This window comes from Dasypus novemcinctus, chromosome 29 (assembly GCF_030445035.2).
Source record: "Dasypus novemcinctus isolate mDasNov1 chromosome 29, mDasNov1.1.hap2, whole genome shotgun sequence".
Lineage (NCBI taxonomy): Eukaryota > Metazoa > Chordata > Mammalia > Cingulata > Dasypodidae > Dasypus > Dasypus novemcinctus.
The window spans coordinates 30,212,578-30,232,743 of record NC_080701.1 but is presented as its reverse complement, the minus strand read 5'-3'; the positions used below and the strand labels follow the sequence as shown (position 1 = coordinate 30,232,743).

Genomic DNA, 20,166 nt, shown 5'->3' with positions numbered 1-20,166 from the left:
CGGATCTACCAGCAGCCCCAATACGATAGTAGGGGTCTGGTTACTCCTCAATATCTCCAGGAAATGGTGGGTACTTTTGGCTACAGGGACTGACTGAACTGTTCGGGGCTGGTGGAGTCAACTCCATGCACTAATAGGATAGGAGGGGGCTGGCACATCCTCAGTCTCTCTAGACAGTGGCAGATACTCTCAACCTAAAGGGACTGAACTGTTGGTTGCCCATGGATCCACCTCCATCACACAATAGGATAGGAGGGAGCTGGTTCTTCCACAGCCTCTTCAGGTAACAGTTGGTGCTTTTGGCCTACAGGGACTGAAGCGTTGGATATCGGTGGTTCTATTCCCACCCCCTGATGGGCAGAAGGGACAGTGCTTCCTCAGCCTCTCAGGAAACTTCAGGCATATTTGGCCCACACAGATTAAATTGTTGAGCACTAAGAGGGTCCATCCCCACCCCCAGCAATGGGGGCGGGGGGCCTGGTGCTATGTCGGTTTACCTGGGCAACTGTGCTCATTTTGGACCCACATGGTATAGATTACTGCCCACAACTTCTGCTCAATCCCTGCTCAAGGTAAGGGAGGAAGGGGTATGTAGCTTCATCAGTATCTCTGGGCAACTACAGACATTCTTGTCCTGTGTAACTGGGATTCTCACACACAATTGTAGCTCTTTCCCTACCTCTGAAAGAGGAGAAAGGTGGGAGAAGTTTCATCAATTCTTGGAGCAATGTGGGCAGCTTCACCTTCCACAGATTACAGCAACAACTACATCCTTGGCTCCTACTATACAACGAGCAAGGAAGAAAAGACAAGAAATCCCTAAATTAAAGGAAGAAACCACACCCCAAAGAAATACAACTAGTAAGACAGATGCAAAGATACCAACCAAAAATTACAATCCATACCAAGAAACAGGAATATATTGCCCAGTTATAGAAATAAGATAAGTCTGTCAGATGACATAAAGGAGTTGAGACAATGAATCATATATGTTCAAGTAAATCCCCCTGATAAATTCAGTGAGGGTATTGAAGAGGTTAAGGGTATTAAGAGACACTGGGGGAGCACAAAGAAGAATTTGAAAGGATACTTAGAAAAATAACAGGTCTTATGGGAATTAAAGGTGCAATAAATGACATAAAAGAATACTGGAGGCATATAAAAGAACATTTTGGGAGGAAGAAGAAAGAATCAGTGAGTTTGAAGACATGACCTCTAAATGCAAACATAGAAAAGAACAGAAGAAGAAAAGAATGGAAAAAATTGAACAGGGTGTCAGGGAACTAAATGATACCAAGAGACATGCAAACCTATGGGTCATGGGCATCCCTGAAGGAGAAGAAAAGAGAAAATGGGCAGAAGGAATATTTGAAGAAATAATGGTAGAAATTTCCCAACCCTATTGAAGGGCAGAGATAGCCATGTCCAAGAAAAACATCATCCTTGTACCCAAATAAGTCCAAATAGACCAACCCTGAGACACATATTATTCAGAATGTCAAATGGCAAAGCCAAAGAAAGAATCCTGTGAGCAGGAAGAGAAAAGCTATGCATAACATACAAGGGATACCCAATAAGATTAAGTGCCAATTTTGCCACAGAAACTATGGAGGCAAGAAGGCAGTGCTATGTTATATTTAGATACTGCAAGAGAAAAACTTCAAGCTAAGAATTTTATATCTGGGAAGATTATCTTTCAAACAGGAGGGCAAGTTTAGAATATTCACAGGTAAACAGAAACTGAGAGAATTATTTACAAAAAGACCAACTTTGCAGGAAGTACCAAAGGGAGTGTTATAGACTGAAAAGAAAAGACAGGAGAGAGAGGCTTGGAAGAGAATACAGAAATGATGATTGTATCAGTAACATTAACTAAAAGTGTCAAAAGAGTGGTGAAAATACAAAGTCAGATGAAACTTCAAAATGGATGAAATAAGAACTGCCTTCACATTAATAACATTGAATGTTATTGGATTAAATTCTCCAAACAAAAGACACAGAGTAGAAGAATGGATAAGCAAGTATGAGCCTTCTATTTGCTGTCTGCAAGAGACTCATCTTAGAGTCAGGATACCAATAGATTGAAAGTGAAAGGTTGGAAAAAGATATTCCATGCATGCAGTAATCAAAAATGCTTGGGTAGCTATACTTATACTGGATGAAGTAGGCTTTACAAGCAAAACTATTAGTAGAGACAGGAAGGACATTACAAATTAGTAAAAGGGATGATTCACCAGGAAGAAATAGCAATCATAAATGTATATGCACTTAACCAGGATGCCCCAAGATATAGGAGGTAAACAATGGGAAAACTGAAGGGAGAAATAGATGTCTCTACAATAATAGTTGGAGACTTCAATACACCACTCTCAACATTGGATAGAACATTTGCGCAGAGGATTAAAAAAGAAACAGAGAGCTTGAATAAAATGATAAGTGGACTACACCTAATAGACATATACAGAACATTGCACCCCAAATCAGCAGGCTATACATTCTTTTCAAGTACTCATGCATCTTTCTCCAGAATAGACCATATGTTGGGTCACAAAGCAGATATCAATAAATTCAATAAGGTCAAAATTATACAAAGCACTTTCTCTGATCGTAATAGAATAAAGTTGGAAATCATCAAGAAATAGAAAAAGGGAAAATTCACACATATATGGAGATTAAATAGCACAATCTTCAATAATCAGTGGGTCAAAGAAGACATTTCAAGAGAAATCAATAAATATCTCGCGATGAATGACAATGAGAACACAACATATCAGAACCTATGGGATACAGCAAAGGCAGTGCTGAGAGGGAAATTTATATCCTTCAATGCTTACATTAAAAAAGAAGAAAGATCTAAAATCAATGACTAACTACACAACTGGAGGAATGAGAAAAATAACAGCAAACTAATCCCAAAGCAAGCAGAAGGAATGAAAGAACAAAGATCAGAAATAAATGAAATTGAGAGCAAAACAAAGCAATGGAATTAACAGAATCAAAAGTTGGTTCCTCAAGAAGATTAACAAAGCTGACAAACATTTAGCTAGACTGACTAAGAAAAAAAGAGAGAAGATGCAAATAAATGAAATAAAAAATGAAAAGGGGAACCTTACTACTGTCCCCACAGAAATAAAGGAGATCATAAGAGGATATTATGAACAACTTTATGCCAAAAATCTTGACAATGTAGACAAAATGGAAAATTCCTAGAAATGTGTAAAGTATTTACACTGACCCTACAAGAAACAGAAGACCTCAACAAACCAGTCACAAGTAAACAGATTCAAAGAGTCATCAAACGGCTCCCCAAAATGAAAAGCCCAGGACTAGATGATTTCACCTGAGAATTCTACCAAGCATTCAAAGAAAATTTAATACCAATCTCACTCAAGTTCTTCAAAAAATTTGAAGAAGAAGGCATGCTACAAGTTTACTCTATGAAGCCAATATCACCCTAATACCAAAGTCAGACAAAGATACTACAAAAAAAGAAAATTACAGACGCATTTCTTCAATGAATATGAATGCAAAAATCAGCAAAAAAATAATTGCTAATCAAATCCAAAAACATATTGAAAGAATTATTCATCATGATCAAGGGGGTTTATCCCAGGCATGCAAAGGTGGCTCAACACAAGAAAGTAAATAAACACAATACAACACATCAATAAATCAAAGAAGAAAAATCACATGATTTTATCGACTGACACAGAAAAGGCATTCGACACAATACAGCATCATTTCTTGAAAAAATACTACAAAAAATAGGAATTGAAAGAAACTTTCTCAAAATGTATGAAAAACCCACAGCTAACATTGTGCATAATGGTGAAAGACTGAAAGCTTTCCCATTTTGATCAGGGACAAAACCAGGATACCCCCTGTCACCACTGTTGAGCAATATAGTGCTAGAGACTCTAGCTGGGGCAATCAGGTTTAACAAAGAAATAAAAGGCATCCAAATTTGAAAGGAAGAAGCAAAACTTTCACTATTCTCAGATGATATGGTCCTATGTCTTGAAAGTCCTGAAAAAATCTACAGCAAACCTGCTAGAACTAATAAACAATTTCAGTAGAGTGTCAGGATACAAGATAAATATATAAGAATCAGTGTTGTTTCCATAGAAATGTAATGTGCAATTTGAGGAGAAAGTCAGGGAAAAAATTCCATTTATAATAGCAAATAAAAGAATCAAATACTTAAGAATAAACTTAACTAAGGAGGTAAGGCACTTGTATTCAGAAAACTACAATTCATTGCTAAAAGCAATTTTTTAAAAGAGCTAATTAATTGGAAGAACATTCCATTCTCATGGATTGGACGACTAAGTATCATTAAGATATCAATTCTACCCAAATTGATATGCAGATTCAATGCAATCCCAATAAAAATTCCACCAACATTTTTAAATAAATGAAAACACAACTATTAAATTTATCTGCAAGTGTTAAGAGGCCCCGAATAGCCAGAAACATCTTAAAAAGGAAAAATGAAGTTGGAGGACTCTCACTTCCAGACTTTAAATTGTATTAGCTAGCTACATAGAAAAACAGCATGATATTGGCATAAAGACAGAAACATAGACCAATGGAACTCAACTGATTGTTCAGAAACAAACCCTCACATCTACGGTCAAGTGATTTTTCACAAACCTGTCAAACTCATCCACCTGGGGCAGAACAATCTATTCAACAAATGGTGCTGGGAAAACCGAATAGCCACAGCCAAAAGAAAGAAAGACGACTCCTATGTTACATCTCATACAAAAATTAGCTCAAAATGGATCGAAGACCTAAATATAACTGCAAGGACCATAAAGTTCCTAGAAGAAAATGTAGGGAAACATCTTCAGGAACTGTTGGTAAGTGGTGGATTCTTCAACCTTATACTGAAAGCATAAGTAAGGAAAGAAAACATGGATAAATGGGACCTCTTCAAACTTACACACTTCTTTGCTACAATGGACATCATCAAGAAGGTGAAATGGAAGCACACTCAATAGGAGAAAATATTTGGAAACCACATATCTGATAAGCGTTTGATTTCCATTCTATACAAAGAGATCATACAACTCAACAATGAAAGAGAAAGTAATCCAATTTTAAAATGAGCAAAAAATTTAAATAGACAGTTCTCCAAATAGGAAGTGCAAATGGCCAAAAAGCACATGAAAAAAAATGTTCCTTATCACTAACTGTAAGTGATATGCAACTTATAACAACAATGAGATATCATTTAACACCATACGGAAGGGCTATTATTTAAAAAAAGACAACAGTAAGTACTGGAGAGGATGTGGAGAAATAGGAACACTCTTTCATTGTTGGTGGGATTGTAAAATGGTGCAGCCTATGTGGAAGACAGGTTGGCTGTTCTCAGGAAGCTAAACATAGAACTGTCATGTGATCCAGCAATTCCTCTACTAGGAATCTATCCAGAAGAACTAAAAACTATGATACAAATAGACATCTGCACACCAATGTTCATAGTGCCATTATTCACAATTACCAAAAGATGGAAACAACCCAAGTCAAGTGCCCATCAACCAAAAGTGTGTCAAATGTATGCTATGAAATTTGGTTGCTGGTAAGAGCCTGAAAATAATATCTCATAATCTGTAAAAAATATTCCACCATGGTGTGGCATGTGGGTGAGGGAGTGTTGTATGGGAATTCTACAAAGGTCTATGATTGTTTTGCAAGTTCACAATCTCTGCAATGAAAATATATTTTTTAAAAAACAGGGAGGGTTGGAGAAAAATACGCCCAACATAAGATAGGAACTACACTTAGCAGTAATATTTTGATGATGCTTTTGCACAGTTTATAACAAATGCTACACAACAGTGCAAGGTGTTGGTGGAGGGTGATGTGTGGGATCCCTGTATGATATTATGCATGTTTAGTTTTTATGTTCACAACCTTTACTATGCACTTATTGTCTATGCATGTTCATGTAGTAAGGACATACTTCAATTAAAAATATAACTTAAAATGTATGAGATGCAGTGAAGGCAGTGCTGAAAGGAAAATTCATAGCTCAAAATGCCTTTATTATTTATAAAAAAAAAGGAAAGAGCTAAAATCAAAGAACTAACTGCATGCCTAGAGGAACCAGAAAAAGAACTGCAAACTATTCCCAAAGAAGGAAGGAAATAATGAACATTACAACATAATAAATTGAAATTGAAAATTAAAAAAAAGCAATAGAATCAACAAAACCAAAGTTGGTTCTTTGAAAAGATGAATAAAATTGACAAGCCCATTGCTAGAGTGACAAAGCAAAAATAGAGAAGATGCAACCAAATAAAATCAGAAATGACAGGAGTGACATAGTACTGACTCCACAGAAATAAAAAAGATCATAAGAGGCTATTATGAACAACTGTATAGCAGCAAATTAGACAACTTAGATGAAATGGACATTTTCCTAGAAACACATGAACAACCTACACTGACCCTAGCAGATACAGAAAACTTCAACAAACCAATCACAAGAGACTGAATCAGCCATCAAAAACCTCTCAACAGAATGAAAGCTGATGTGCAATGTATGTAGAATTTTTAATTACATTTACTGTAAAAGTGCATAAATGAATAGAGTTGAGAATAACACATAAGAGTGAGTATAATTAACACTAGTGATTTATAAATGAGATTGTGGCAAAAAGGGATAGTCTGTGGGTGAAAATGTCAATTGAAAAGGAACTAGAGAATAATCTAGGGGATACATAGCAGTGACTTTTGTGGTAGATGAAGACTGTGGTTAATATCATCCATAAAAGAATGTTTCTGTTTTATTAAGTTTTAATAATATGGTGAAATATGGGAAAATTACAGCTAATGTAATTTATGGACTATAGTTACATATAATATTGTAATATTTTGGCACCAATGGCAAGGAAGATAGATCAATTCTAGGAGACAACTATAAGGGGTATAAGAGGATATGGGAGTTTTCCTTTTATACAAATGGAAACATGCTCAAATTGACTACAGCGATGACAGCTCAACTCTGTGATGAAAATGAGCTCCACTAAGTGTACACTTTGGATTATAGAAAACATGGGTCTGTATAACACTTGGATTCTAGTGGTAGAAGATAGACTGGTTAACAGGGAAAATATGAGAACATTCTCTCATGAACTATAACAACTGTGCAATACTAATACAGGGTTAGTAATCTGGTCGGTTGGAGGGAAAATACATCAAATATAAAGTATAGACTATAGTTAGTAGTAATATTTTAATGATGCTCTTACATAGTTTATAAATAAAGTTTCAAATTAATATAGTGATGGGGCCCATTATGATGATAGGCACGGCAGTTTTGTAAGTTAAGAAATTTTACTCTACTTTACTGTTTATGAATATTCATATAGGAATGATGTGCTTCAATAAAATTTTATCAAAAAAACATTTTCAAAAGACTGGTATATTCCATTGTATTTCAAATATTCATCAATAACAACTTAAAATGAGGGAAAGAAGAAAGACCAATAGAACATAATGAAGACATGCCCATGTAAACTTCTAATTCCTTCTTCAGACCAGCTCCCTGATGACCTGCTCAAGGTGTCAGTTGCTGCTGGGTTCCAGGTGGAATTCTGGGGGATTCTCTGCAGTTGGTTGAGACTGGCGGGTCTGTGGTTACTGGGCAGTGCCCTGTGGTGACTCCAGGGTACTGAAGGGCCTGTGTCCTTCTGTGGAGCTTTACCTTGGGCTGCCCCTCGGGAAGCTGTGAGAGGGCGTGATGGAGCTGCTGCCTGATGATATGAGTTCAGACCACATGTTCCTCAGTCTCCAGGGGGAAACTGTGGTGTGTCCACCTGTCATTGGTTTCTTGGTGGGCCTCTTATTTTTAGTCAGATTTGTTTGGTCTGTGGAAAGGCGGCTTTATATAAGCCGTGAAAACCAGCTTGCAGACATCCTGGCTGCACTAACTGAAGAAAAATGTCAGCTCCTTGACAAGATTAGTGCTACCGTCAATGTATATAAAGAGGCTGAGACGTCCCTAGAAGATGCTAGGCTCGAGAAAGAGACTTTAAGGCTCCCCAGCCTTGTGGACGCCTACAGGAAGGCAAAGAGGATGAACGCGATGCTGAATGGAGAGTTAACTTTGTTGGTACGTGAACTACAGGAGGAGAGATCCAAACACTTCCAACAAGAAGAGGAAATGGAGAAGATGCTAAAGGCACTGGAGAGATTTGATGAGGTCATGACATCAACCACAGAAGAAGGTAGGTTTTCAAACCTAGGGTGTGGCCCCCATCAACTCTGTGATGGCCCCTTCCCTTAGAGTAGGCTAGTGGTGTAAACAGTGCTGTCCCTTTCTTTCCCTTCAGGCCTCCAAAGCGTCCGAGGACTTTCAGCCACTCTGACTCCATCTGAGTGTCACTGAGGCCAGTGGACGATTGACATGGGCTGGAGTTCCTCCATCTTTCCATCCGGAATACAGAATAAAGATACTCCATGGTCAATTCCTCTTTGAAATGAACTATCCCATCTCAGGAAAACACCAGAAAAGTGGCCCTTACTTTCTCTTCAAAGGCATCTGAATTCTCTGTCAGCATTGGAAAAATTCCTTTTAAGTTTAAGAGACTACTTGTACTCACATTGAAAGGATCTAACTCTAATTTTCAAGACTTTGTTTCCCTATATCTTAATTTTGTAAGTGATTTTCCCTGTATTATAATTCTCTGCTTATCACATTTTATTGTAATTTGAAATTATATGAAATATAGCAATAAAAATACTTTAAAATAAAATTTTAAAAAACTTTCAACAAGGAAAACCTCAAGACTAGAGAGCTTCCCAGGTGAATTATACCAATCATTCCATAAGAATTAACACCAAACCTACTCAAACCATTCCAAAAAAATTGAAGAGGAAGGAACACTACCTAATTCAGTTTATGAAGCCAACATAAATGCCAAACACCAAAGCCAGATAAAGATACCACAAGAAAATTACAGACCTCTTTCTCTTTTAAATGCAGATGCAAAAATCCTCAATAAAATATTTGCAACTCAAATCCAACAGCACATTAAAAAATTATACAATATGATCAATCAAGTGGGTTTTATCCCAGGTATGCAAGGGTGGTTCAATGTAAGAAAATCAATTAATGTAATGCACCACATTAATGAATTGAAGCAGGAAAAACACCTGTTTATTTTGATTGACAGAAAAGGCATTTGATTAAATAAATCCTATTTTCAGTTTCCTAACTGTGGTGGAGTTTGGTAAGGTTAAACCTGATAGAGAAGTCTCTAACTGGGGAAAAGATGTGTGCAGATGTCTAAATTTCCAAGTGGAGTGTATGTGTGTAGCCAGAATACCCCTGGACTTTACCAGTTAGTAACAACCAAGATGATGACCATGAAAGCACAATGACAATGGCGAGCACTTATTAGGCACTTTCCATGGGCTAATGACTGTGCTAAGCATTTATAGGTATTATTTCAATCTCACAATGGATTCTTATTTCATTGCATGGATTCTAGTCATCCCAGACTTGGCCATCGGGAGTTTTCACGACAGGACTTTCTTCTTGGTGAAACTTCTCTGTCTCATAGTGGGAATTTTAGGAGAACTAAGAGAAAAGAATGTGGTGAGTTTGTGGGCTTCAGAACAGCTGGCTGCCTTAGAAAGCAAATCAAGTGCACCCTAGAAAACTGAGAAATAAACTGCAGAACTGAATGTATTGGTAACCCCTTGATTGGAGCAATAACCATAATTTTTCAGGTTTTTTTCCATTACAGAAAAGTAAGTATCCCTCATACCATATGCATATAGTGTTATCTTTCCCCAAACAACTTTCATACGCATTATCTATTTTGATCTTCATGAATTCTCCCAGAAAGAAGCAAAAATCCATTTTGTGGATGAGAAAACGAAGGCCTTTATAAGATCATAGAGGCTAAAGGGAATATCATTATTGGAATTGAAGTGTCTGATTTCCTGATTCAGGTCTCTATTAGGCCACACTGCTCACTGAGTCACTTTCCTTCTCATGGCTGGTTTCCTCAACTATACTAAGGTATAGCTGGTTTAAGAATTTTGCTATTCTGAGAAGCATACCAAAAAAGGTGCGTAGGGGAGTGGATGTGGCTCAACCAGTCGGGTGCTTGCCTACCACATCAGGTCCTGGGTTCAAGTCCCAGTGCCTCCTAAAGAACACGACCAGACACCTGCACCTACTGTAACAAGTTAGATATCTAAATGCCACAGCCCACAGGAAGTGGATGTGGCTCAGGCCATTGGGCACTGCCCTCCATTGTGGGAGGTCCTGGGTTTGGCTCCCAGTGCCTCCTGGAAAAGACAAGCAGACCGATGAGAGAACCATCTTGGGGGCAGGGGGAGTAAATAAAGATTATATTAAAGTAAATAAATCTTTAAAAGAATAGGTGAGGAGGTGATATGAAATTTGAAAACAAAGTAGAACTTGTCCTAGTGCTTTGATTTTTTAAATTTATTTTGAATAGAAACATTTATTTTGAATTTCAATTAATACAGAAGCAGGTTATGAAATCTTTATTTTGGTCAAAGGGAATATGGACTGAAAACAATGAGAAATACTGGGCTGAATGGACTGTAAACTCTTATTCAACTCAATTGGTAACTGATTCTAATTCCATTTATTTAGTGGTACCATCTAGAATTTCGTTTGCCTTTTTTTTTGGCCCACAGTACCAACATCTCTCCTATTTGCTAAGTTTTGCTTTCTAAAGTTCATTTACATTTGCATGGATGGATGAGTTAACACTAAAAATAAAACAGGAAAGGTAAATATTTCAACATGGTGTTTTGTCCACAGGATAGAAGAATGATTTGAAGTTTTTTTGAGGTTCTTCCAGTAGCAGATTCTAAGAGAAAATAAGGGCCACCCAAATAAAGTGTTACTGTGACAACTTCAAAATGTCTTTTGTTTGCTTTTTTCTAAAGAGCATATTACTAAAACATGTTTCCAGACTTCTATGTTGTGTATTACTTACATGCACCTGAGTAGCTGAATAGAGCTAAAGAAAACACAGCCAGGCTGTGAGTCTCACTTTAAATTTATGGCCACAAATCTAAAGTGGGTTTTCGTGCTGTTTGATGATCTTTCTGTGCATCCCTGGTTATGTTCTCCTTCCCACTTCCCAAAATGACTGCAGGCATAGCTTGGAGGGATTGCAGGTCCAGTTTTAGATGACCACAACAAAGTGAATATTGCAATAGAGCAGCCACATGATTTTTTTTGTTTCCCAGTGCATATAAAAGTTATGTTTATGCTATACTATTATCTACTAAGTATGTAATATCATTATATCTGAAAAATGTATATCCCTTAATTGAAAAATATTTTATTGGGAGAAGATATAGCTCAAGTGGTTGAGTACCTGCTTCCCATATATGAAGTCCTGGGTTCAATCTCTGGTACCTCCTAAAAAAACAAATACCTTATTGCTAGAAAATGCTAACCATTGTATGAGCCTTCAGCAAGTCATAATCTTTTTGCTGGTGGAACGTCTTGCCGTGATGTTGATGACTGCTGACTGATTGGGCTGGTGGCTAAAGAGGGTTGGGGTGGCTGTGGCCATTTCTTTTTTTAAATCAATTTAAATGATACATATTAATAAAGGATACAATCAATCCAAAGTGTACAATCAATGGTATTAGGCATAATCACATAGTTTTGCATTCATCACTTCAATCATTATTAGAGCATTTTCACTGTTTTAATAATAGTAATAAAACAACAACAACAACAACAACAATAATAATAAACAGACACTTAAACTCTACACCTTAGTAATCACTTCTTAATCTCTCTATGCTTCCCCTGCCATACTTAGCTCCTATTCCATTTCTGTCTCTAATTTATTTGCATTTATATTTTGTATCAAGAGTCAAACAATATGCAGTACCTTTGCTGTAGTTACCTTCAATTAGTATATTTCATTTTTTCTTTTACTCTAAATGTCAGATTATGAGAATATTACTTCATACTACTATCTATATTTTGCTTTGGTGGTATTTTTGCCTGACATTAATGTCTTGTAACATCAACGTACATTTGTTCAGTTCCAAAGAAAAACAGTCGTGTATATGCAATGTTACCCATACTCATATTTCACATGATGTTTTGCTATGCTATATGGTCCCATAACATGACCTTAGACTTTCCCTTTCAACCACAGTCAGACCCATATAGTAGTACTGCTAGATACAAATGCTATGATGTGCTCTCACCATTTCTATTCATTCCTAAAGATTTATGAGCAGTCTTTTTACCAGGTCTGTACAGATTAACCCTCAACTTTCCATTCTCTAACCTCATTATATTTTCTGGTGACCTGTACTCTAGTTAACTCCATGAGTTTACATAATATATTTAGTCCATAATAGTGCAAGATACAGTATTTGCCCTTTTGTGTTTGTCTTCCTTCCCTTAACATATTGTCCTCCAGGTTCATCCATGTTGTCATATGCTTCACAACTTCATTTCTTCTTACAGCTGCATAATATTCCATTGTTCATATATTCTACAATTTGATTATCCATTCTTCAATTCATAGATACCTATGGTGTTTCCATCTTTTAGCTATTGTGAATAATACCCCTATGAATATCAGTGTGCATATGCCTGTTCATGTCACTGCTCTCAGTTCTTCGGAGATATTTATAATACTGTTCAATTCTCTGTTTCCTTGTTGATCTTCTGTCTAGTTGTTCTATCTGATGAAGTAAGTGGTGTGTTGAAGTCTCCAACTATTATTGTAGAGATGTCAAGTATTTCTCCCTTCCGTTTTGCCAGAGTTTGCCTCATGTATTTTGGGGCATCCTGGTTAAGTGCATAGATATTTATGACTGCTCCTTCTTCCTGCTGGATTGTCCCTTTTATTAATATATAATGTTCTTTGCATCTCTTTTAACTTTTTTGCATTTAAATTCAGTTTTGTCTTATATTAGTATAGATACCCCTGCTGTTTTTTTCTTACTGTTTGTGTGGAATATCTTTTCCCAACATTTTACTTTGAGCTGGTTTGTATCTTTGGGTCTAAAGTGAGTTTTTTGTAGTCACATATGAATGGACTCTTTTTTTTTTAATTTTAAAAAAGTTTATTCACTATGTCAGTCTACATACTTTGACTGGGGATTTTAATCCATTCATAGTCAATGATATTACTGTAAATAAATTATATGCTTCACCATTTTATTCTTTTATTTTCATATGTCAGAACTTATTTTTGTCTGTCCTTTTATTCTGTTGATTATCCTTTCTGAAAGACTTCCCTTCTACACTCTCCTCCTAGCCTCTCTCTCCTGTCTTTTTCTTTCTGGCTGTAAGCCTCCCTTTAATTCTTCCTGCAAAGCTGGATTCTTTTTTATGAACTCTCTTAGTTTCTCTTTTAAAAAAGATTTGTTTCTCTGCATCTCCTCCCCCCACCCCCATTGTTTGCACCAGCCGTCTGCTCCTGTTCATATTCTTTTTTAGGAGGTAGCAGAAACTGAACCCTACACTTCCCAACACCGAATCACTTTAGCCACCTCCACTCCTTGCTTGTTGTTTCTCTCATTGTGTTTCCTCAGTGTGTCTCTTTGGTGCATCATCTCACTGCATCATCTTGTTGTGTCAGTTTGCTGTGCCAGCGTCAGCTTGCTGTCTTGCTTGTCTTCTTTAGGATGCACTGGGAACTGAACCCAGGACCTCCCATGTGGTATGTGGGTGTCCAACTGCTTGACCCACATCTGCTTCCCAATTTCGATTTATTTGTGTATATTTTAAACTCGCCTTCATATGTGAAGGGCAATTTTGGTGGATAAAGAATTCTCAGCTGGACAATTTTCCCTTTCACTCTCCTATTGACATCACACTACTGTCTTCTTGCCTCCATGGTTTCTGATGACAAATTCACACTAAGTCTTATTGGGCATCCCTTAAATGTGATGGTTTGCTTCTCCCTTGCTTATCTTAGAGTTTTCTGTTTATCTTTGGCATTTGACATAGTGAGTAGTATGTATCTTGGAGTAGGTCTATTCAGATTTATTCGGTTGGGTTACATTGTACTTATTGGACATGTAAATTCATTATATTCATGAGAGTTGGGAAATTTTTGGCCATTACTTCCCCAAATACTTTTTCTGCCCCATTTCCCTTTTCTTCTCTGTCTGGATTCCCCTGGCATGTGTGTTGTTATACTTCATGTAATTATTCAACTCCCTGAGCCCTGCTCATTTTTTAAAATTCTTTTCTCTCTCCATTTTTCTGTCTCTTCAATTTCAGCTGTTCTGCATTCTGCATCACTTGTTCTTGCTTCTATCATTTTGAGTCTGCTGTTGTATGCCTCTATAATGTGGTTTTTAAAATTGATTTTGTAAAAATATTACATTAAAAAAATATGAGGTCCCATTCAACCCCACCACCCCCACCTCCCCCCTCCCCCCCCAGCAACACTCACTCCCATCATCATGACACATCCATTGCATTTGGTAAGTACATCTCTGGGTATCTCTGCACCTCATGGTCATTGGTCCACATCATGGCCCACACTCTCCCCCATTCCATCCAGTGGGCCCTGGGAGGATTTGCAATGTCCGGTGATTGCCCCTGTAACACCATCCAGGGCAACTCCAAGTCCCAAAGGCACGTCCACATCTCATCTCTTCCTGCCATTCCCCATACCCATCAGCCACCATGTCCACTTTTCCCACTCCAATGCCACCTCTTCTATGTGGACCTTGGATTGGTTGTGTCCGTTGCACCTCTATGTCAAGAGGGGGCTCAGATTCCACATGGTTACTGAATGCAATCCTCCTGCTTTCAGTTGTAGGCACTCTAGGTTCCATGGTGTGGTGGTTGTCCTTCTTCAACTCCATCTTAGCTGAGTGAGGTGAGTCCAATAAATCAGATTGTAGGAGCTGGAGTCTGTGGAGGCTCAGGGCCTGGCTATCATATAGTCAGTAAAAAGATTCAATCCCCTAAATATATCTTAAACCCCAATACCAACTACAATTCCAGTAAATTAGCATGATAGTCTTATGAAAAGAGATCCCCTCTGGGTCCAGTTTCATCACACAGAAACACCAGCTCCAAAGAAGGACCATCTGACATGGCAGTGAACCCTATCTGCCATGACCATAGAACCCGTGGGTCCCTTTAGCCCTCAAAGGAACCAATACTTGGGGATTGTATCTACTTTATCTGTCTCTTAGACTCTGCTCAGTTGTGCATAAGGGCAATCCTTCCGACAGCCTCCAGACTCTTTTTTTTTTTTTAGAGACTCATAGCCATATAAACTCATTTCTCCTTTCTATTTCCCCATTACATTAGGTCAAACAGCATTTTAAAGTCATATTATTCTATGTAGACAGGGATATTCTACTGATCCGCATCGAACCTTCAATTCAAGGCCATTTTCCAGTTGCATTATCAGTTGTTAGTTGATAGTGATCCCTCGGTGCCAGGGAGGCTCACCACCGGGTGTCATGTCCCACGCTGGGGGGAAGGCATTGCATTTAGATGCTGAGTTAGGCTTCGAGACTGGCCACATTTGAGGAACATGAAAGCTGTCAGGAGGAAATTCCCAGGCACAGTGCTGCTCTAGGCCTTGTTCTTATTTCAGGTGTATAGGCTCACAAGCATAGTTATTAGTTTCAGGGGCTCACTGTTAGACCCTCATTCCTTCTCGGTCCTTGCTGCTGCACTTGGGGGACTGCCACTTCTCCCCTAGGGACCAGGGCACAGCACCCCCGGCCAGGGACCCAGTACCCCCCAGCTGTAGTTTTTAATTGTTGCCACTATGAGTATATCCAAACATTACCATGCACCCTGGACATATGCCCTGTATAGCTCCCTGTCAGCCATATATCCCCTGTCAATACTATCCTATACCAGTATTCCTCCGCTGCCATTGTTGGACCACTCTGGGATCGAGAACTTCCTGAATATTGAAGCCCCAATATAATGTCTGGATCTCTTACTAGCAAAATGGGATATAGCGATGGGTTTAAAGGTTAGATATAGTATACGTGTTGACTTGGAAAAATTCTACATCCTCTCTATAATGTGTTTTTGATCTCACCTATTGTGTCTTTAATTTCACTTTTCTCTTCAAGTTTTCAAATTCCTCTTTGTGCTCTCCTAGTGTTCTCTTGATGTCCTTTATCTCTTTAGCCATGTTTTTTTTTTCAACTTGTTGATTTGATTTAGGAGATTTGTATGAACGTCTTTGATTATTTTTCTCAAATTCTGTGCCTCATCTGGGGCTTTGATATTTACCTTTGCTTGGGCCATATCTTCCATTTTCTTAGTATGGCTTGTAATTTTTTTGCTGCTGTCCAGGCATCTGATATGTTGATGAGTTTATTCTGATGCTCAATTTTTCTCTTTTCTCTCTTATGTAGGGATTTAGTGGTGGGAGGCTGTACGTTACTGCCGTTCTTTGATTCTTGCTTCAATCTGTTCTAGCTCCTTAGCATTATCCCTGTTTAGTTGCTTGAATCTGGGACATGGACCCAGTTATGGGTTGCAGATCTTCTTCCACAGACCTGGGGAAAGAGTTTGTATAGGCCCCAAAAGGCCATTTTTATTTATTAACTTTTTTTTTCAGTTCTCAAACATTTTAATTTAAGCAGACCTATCAAAGAATATAAGATTACCCATTAATATTTATATTATGTACAAAATATACTACAACTTTAATTTATGAAAGAAAGATCCTGTCTTTTCTTCTTCTTTTCTATATTCTTTGCATTTTCACTTGATCTTGTGTTTAGAAAAGAATGCTTGAGATGTCTTTAAGGTCTTGTTTTTACCTTCATCCCTTAACAAGGAGGCTTTGCCTGCTTGGTCAGCTGTTTTAATATCTCTGAAGTGACTGCTTTGCTGTACTTCCCTGCCTCATCTGGATTACTCTTCTGTAGCAGGTTTCTCTGCTTCTCCTTCTTTATTGTCATATACTTTTGATATTTCTCTTTCCTTTGTTCTCGCTTATTGTCGGTAGCCTTATTCTCTGTTTTTATACCTCAAACTTTTTTTCCCCTTAATTTCCTCTATGGCCAGGAGAGCTGTGTCACTAGTACTCCCTGGAGTCACTTCCTCCCGGTTGTGGCTAGCAGATTTGATACAGCTTTAATCTCTGGTACAGGAGGTTTAGGTATGAAATGGAAGTTTTATAGGGCATACAATTTTAAGAGTGAATCCATCATCTCTTGAATATCTACACAATCTAGTTTTTCTTCCTCCATTTTTGCTGGTTGATTTTGACATATTCCTGTTCATATATTTTAGCAAGGCTCAATTTACTTTTCTCATGATCTAATGTCAGATGCTTTTTATATTCATTTTCATCCTCCTTAGGTTTTTTTTTTAATGGATGACATCATCTCAAGCCTGATCTCTTATCCTCTACTGAATGATATCTTCCAGTTGAAGGGTACTTTCCTCTGTGATCATGGGTGCCATCTGGACTGCATGATCAAAGTGTAGGGACTCTTCTAAGAGGCTATTTTCTGCTCTCTTTTGGGCTGTCCCTTCTTGAAGCTGCCAACGTTTTTTATTGTTTTTTTCCAACAAGTCTTTTTCGAAAGATACAGTTTGGACATTCATTTTTTCTTGCCTTTTTTCAAGAGATGATTTAACTACATCAGAATCACTCTTTACATTTAAGGTATTTCCATCTTTAGTTTCTCCATCTTCATCACCTGGCAAAGCAAAGGTCATTCGCTTCTAACCTCCTTTATGTTTCTTACTGCCTTCACTTTCTTCAAAGACATCATCTTCATCTGATTCAGGGATGCCTTCTTCATCTTCTTCAGCAATTTTTTTTCCTTTCTTCATTTTAACCCTTCTCATCATAATTACCTGCTATGTCTTCATTGCTTTCAAGCAAATCAAATAAATCTATGTATTTCAAGTGTCTGCAACTTTTAATTAACTCAAGTTTTCAATTTTCCAAACAGTTCTCCCTCATCTTCATCTGAAGCAATATCTTCAAAAAAAATTACATCTTCTTCCTCATTGCCACCTTTTTTCTCTTATTCTTTTTCTACTTTTTCTAAAAAGGTCTCCAATTCAGATAGTTCGAAGAACTTATCCTCTGCTCTGGACTTTTCTCTTGGTTTCCCAGGCACTTTGTTTTGCATCTTGCTCTGCTGTTCTGGTTTGCTGATATCAAAGTCATGGTCAGAATCCTCATCACTGAAAAGTCAACTGTATTAGTCAGCCAAAGGGGTGCTCATGCAAAATACCAGAAATTGGTTGGTTTTTATAAAGGGTGTTTACTTCCGGTAGGAGCTTAGAGATACCAGGTCATAAGCATAAGTTACTTCCCTCACCAAAGTCTATTTTCACATGTTGCAGCAAGACGCCTGCCAACATCTGTGAGGATTCAGCCTTCCTGGGTTCCTCTGGGTTAAGCGCCTCTGTTTTTTCCACAAGGTAAGCTGTAGACTATCAGGTCAGTGGCTTTGTCTCTCCCTGGGTCTCCAGCATCAGCATCAAACTCGAACATCGAAACTCCAACATTAAAAGCCCTTAACTCTGTCCTTTGCCATGCCTTTTATGTGTTAGTCCCCACCCACCAAAGGGTGGGGCCTCAACACCCTACTGGCACAAGAAGTTTACATAATTATTTAATCAAGTAAAGCTATGAATCCAATATAATCTAATATGCCCAGAGGAAAAGATCAGTTTACATACATAATCCAATATATCTTTTTGGAATTCATCAATAATATCAAACTGCTACATGAGCCTTATCCTCAGATCAGATCTGCTTGAGTTTTTAGCTCTCTCATCCCCTTTAAGATCATCACATTCAAGTTCTAACACTTCTTCTCTATCCTCCAAGTCCTGTACCTCTTAGCCTTCAGCTTCCATCTCTGAGCCATCCTCTTCCACTCCTCTTCATTCTCTGGGAGAAGACTAATGTCTTCTTCTTCAGCAGTTTCATTAGCTGTATCCTAGAAGCACAGCAAAACTGGTTTGCATTGAAATCCAGTTTTTGCCAAATCTTTTCATCATCAAAATCGTCTATTACTAGTTTTTTTAAATGATTCTCATGAATCCCATCATTTTTCTCTAGTATTTTATGAAAGCTATAAGATACTATTGCTAAAGAAGTGAAATTTGATGTCAATCCATCTTGAATCATGAGGAATCACACAGGCTGGCTAGCGGCTTTCCTGACCTTGTTCAGATGCTACTCCACAGTCCATTGATGCCAGATAGGTGGGGCCATTGTCATCCACTCCGAGCCAAATACAATGGAAGAGAAATGCCCAGAAAGGGCGCAAAGATGTTCCCTGCGGAAGCCAGAGCCTGGGGACAAAGGATTTGCTTTTATTTACTTTCAATTTCCTCCCATATACTTCCTTGGTCTGCCAGGAGATGGTGCTCTTTATCAGACCTCTCAGTTCAAACCCTGGTCAGAATGTGTTTGCTGCAACCAGACCAGAGCAACCTGACAAAGGATTGTGCCTCAGGGCTATTCACAGATTCACAAATCAAAACTTTCCCAGAGTCTGTTCTCCAAACTTGGCTGACAGCCCGTTCCCTTCTTCAAGATAGGAAATAGTTCCACTCCTCTCTGTGTCCTCAATAACAAGTCCCAGTCAGTGAAGAGGGTGTTTGAGAGAGTTGGATCTCCTTCATCTGGTGCTGGCGCACAGGGCAAACAATGGCGCCCCCCCACCCAACATGGAAGGTCTCATGGGACACAGCAGCCCAAATTTATTGGCCAAAAGCAGAATCAGACTTAGGCTGCATCCCTCGCTCTCTCCTTTCCTAGGGAGGTGGACCCCTGTGGCCCTTTGTGTCCATAGGCACTGACCAAGTGCTGGAGAATTCAAAGGTGTCTGCTTTGAGAGTCAGGGGATGGGTGCCAGCAGCTGCAGCTGCAGATTTTACTCACAGAGGTTTCTCAATGCGATTCTTTTCCTTTGCTCCTCTCACTTCTGGGTGGTGTCCTGCCTTCCCCTGGTGCCCTAAACAGTAGAACACTTTTTTTCCATTCCATTCTGACTGTCCTCTAGCTATTTTTCTGGGAGAGAAGTGAAGTCTGTGTCTCTCTGATCTGTGGCAATTTCTTAAAATAAGACAACAATGAAGTTTGCTGCATTGATGGGCTCTTCCTTCCACAAAAGATTTCTCTGTAGTATACGATGCTGTTTGATAGC

At 38.4% G+C, this 20,166-nt stretch overlaps 1 pseudogene; it reads right to left on the bottom strand.

The window, feature by feature from the left end:
• Positions 1 to 16,678: 16,678 nt before the first annotated feature.
• On the bottom strand, positions 16,679 to 19,229 carry LOC101436193 (U3 small nucleolar ribonucleoprotein protein MPP10 pseudogene; annotated as a pseudogene).
• Positions 19,230 to 20,166: the final 937 nt, after the last annotated feature.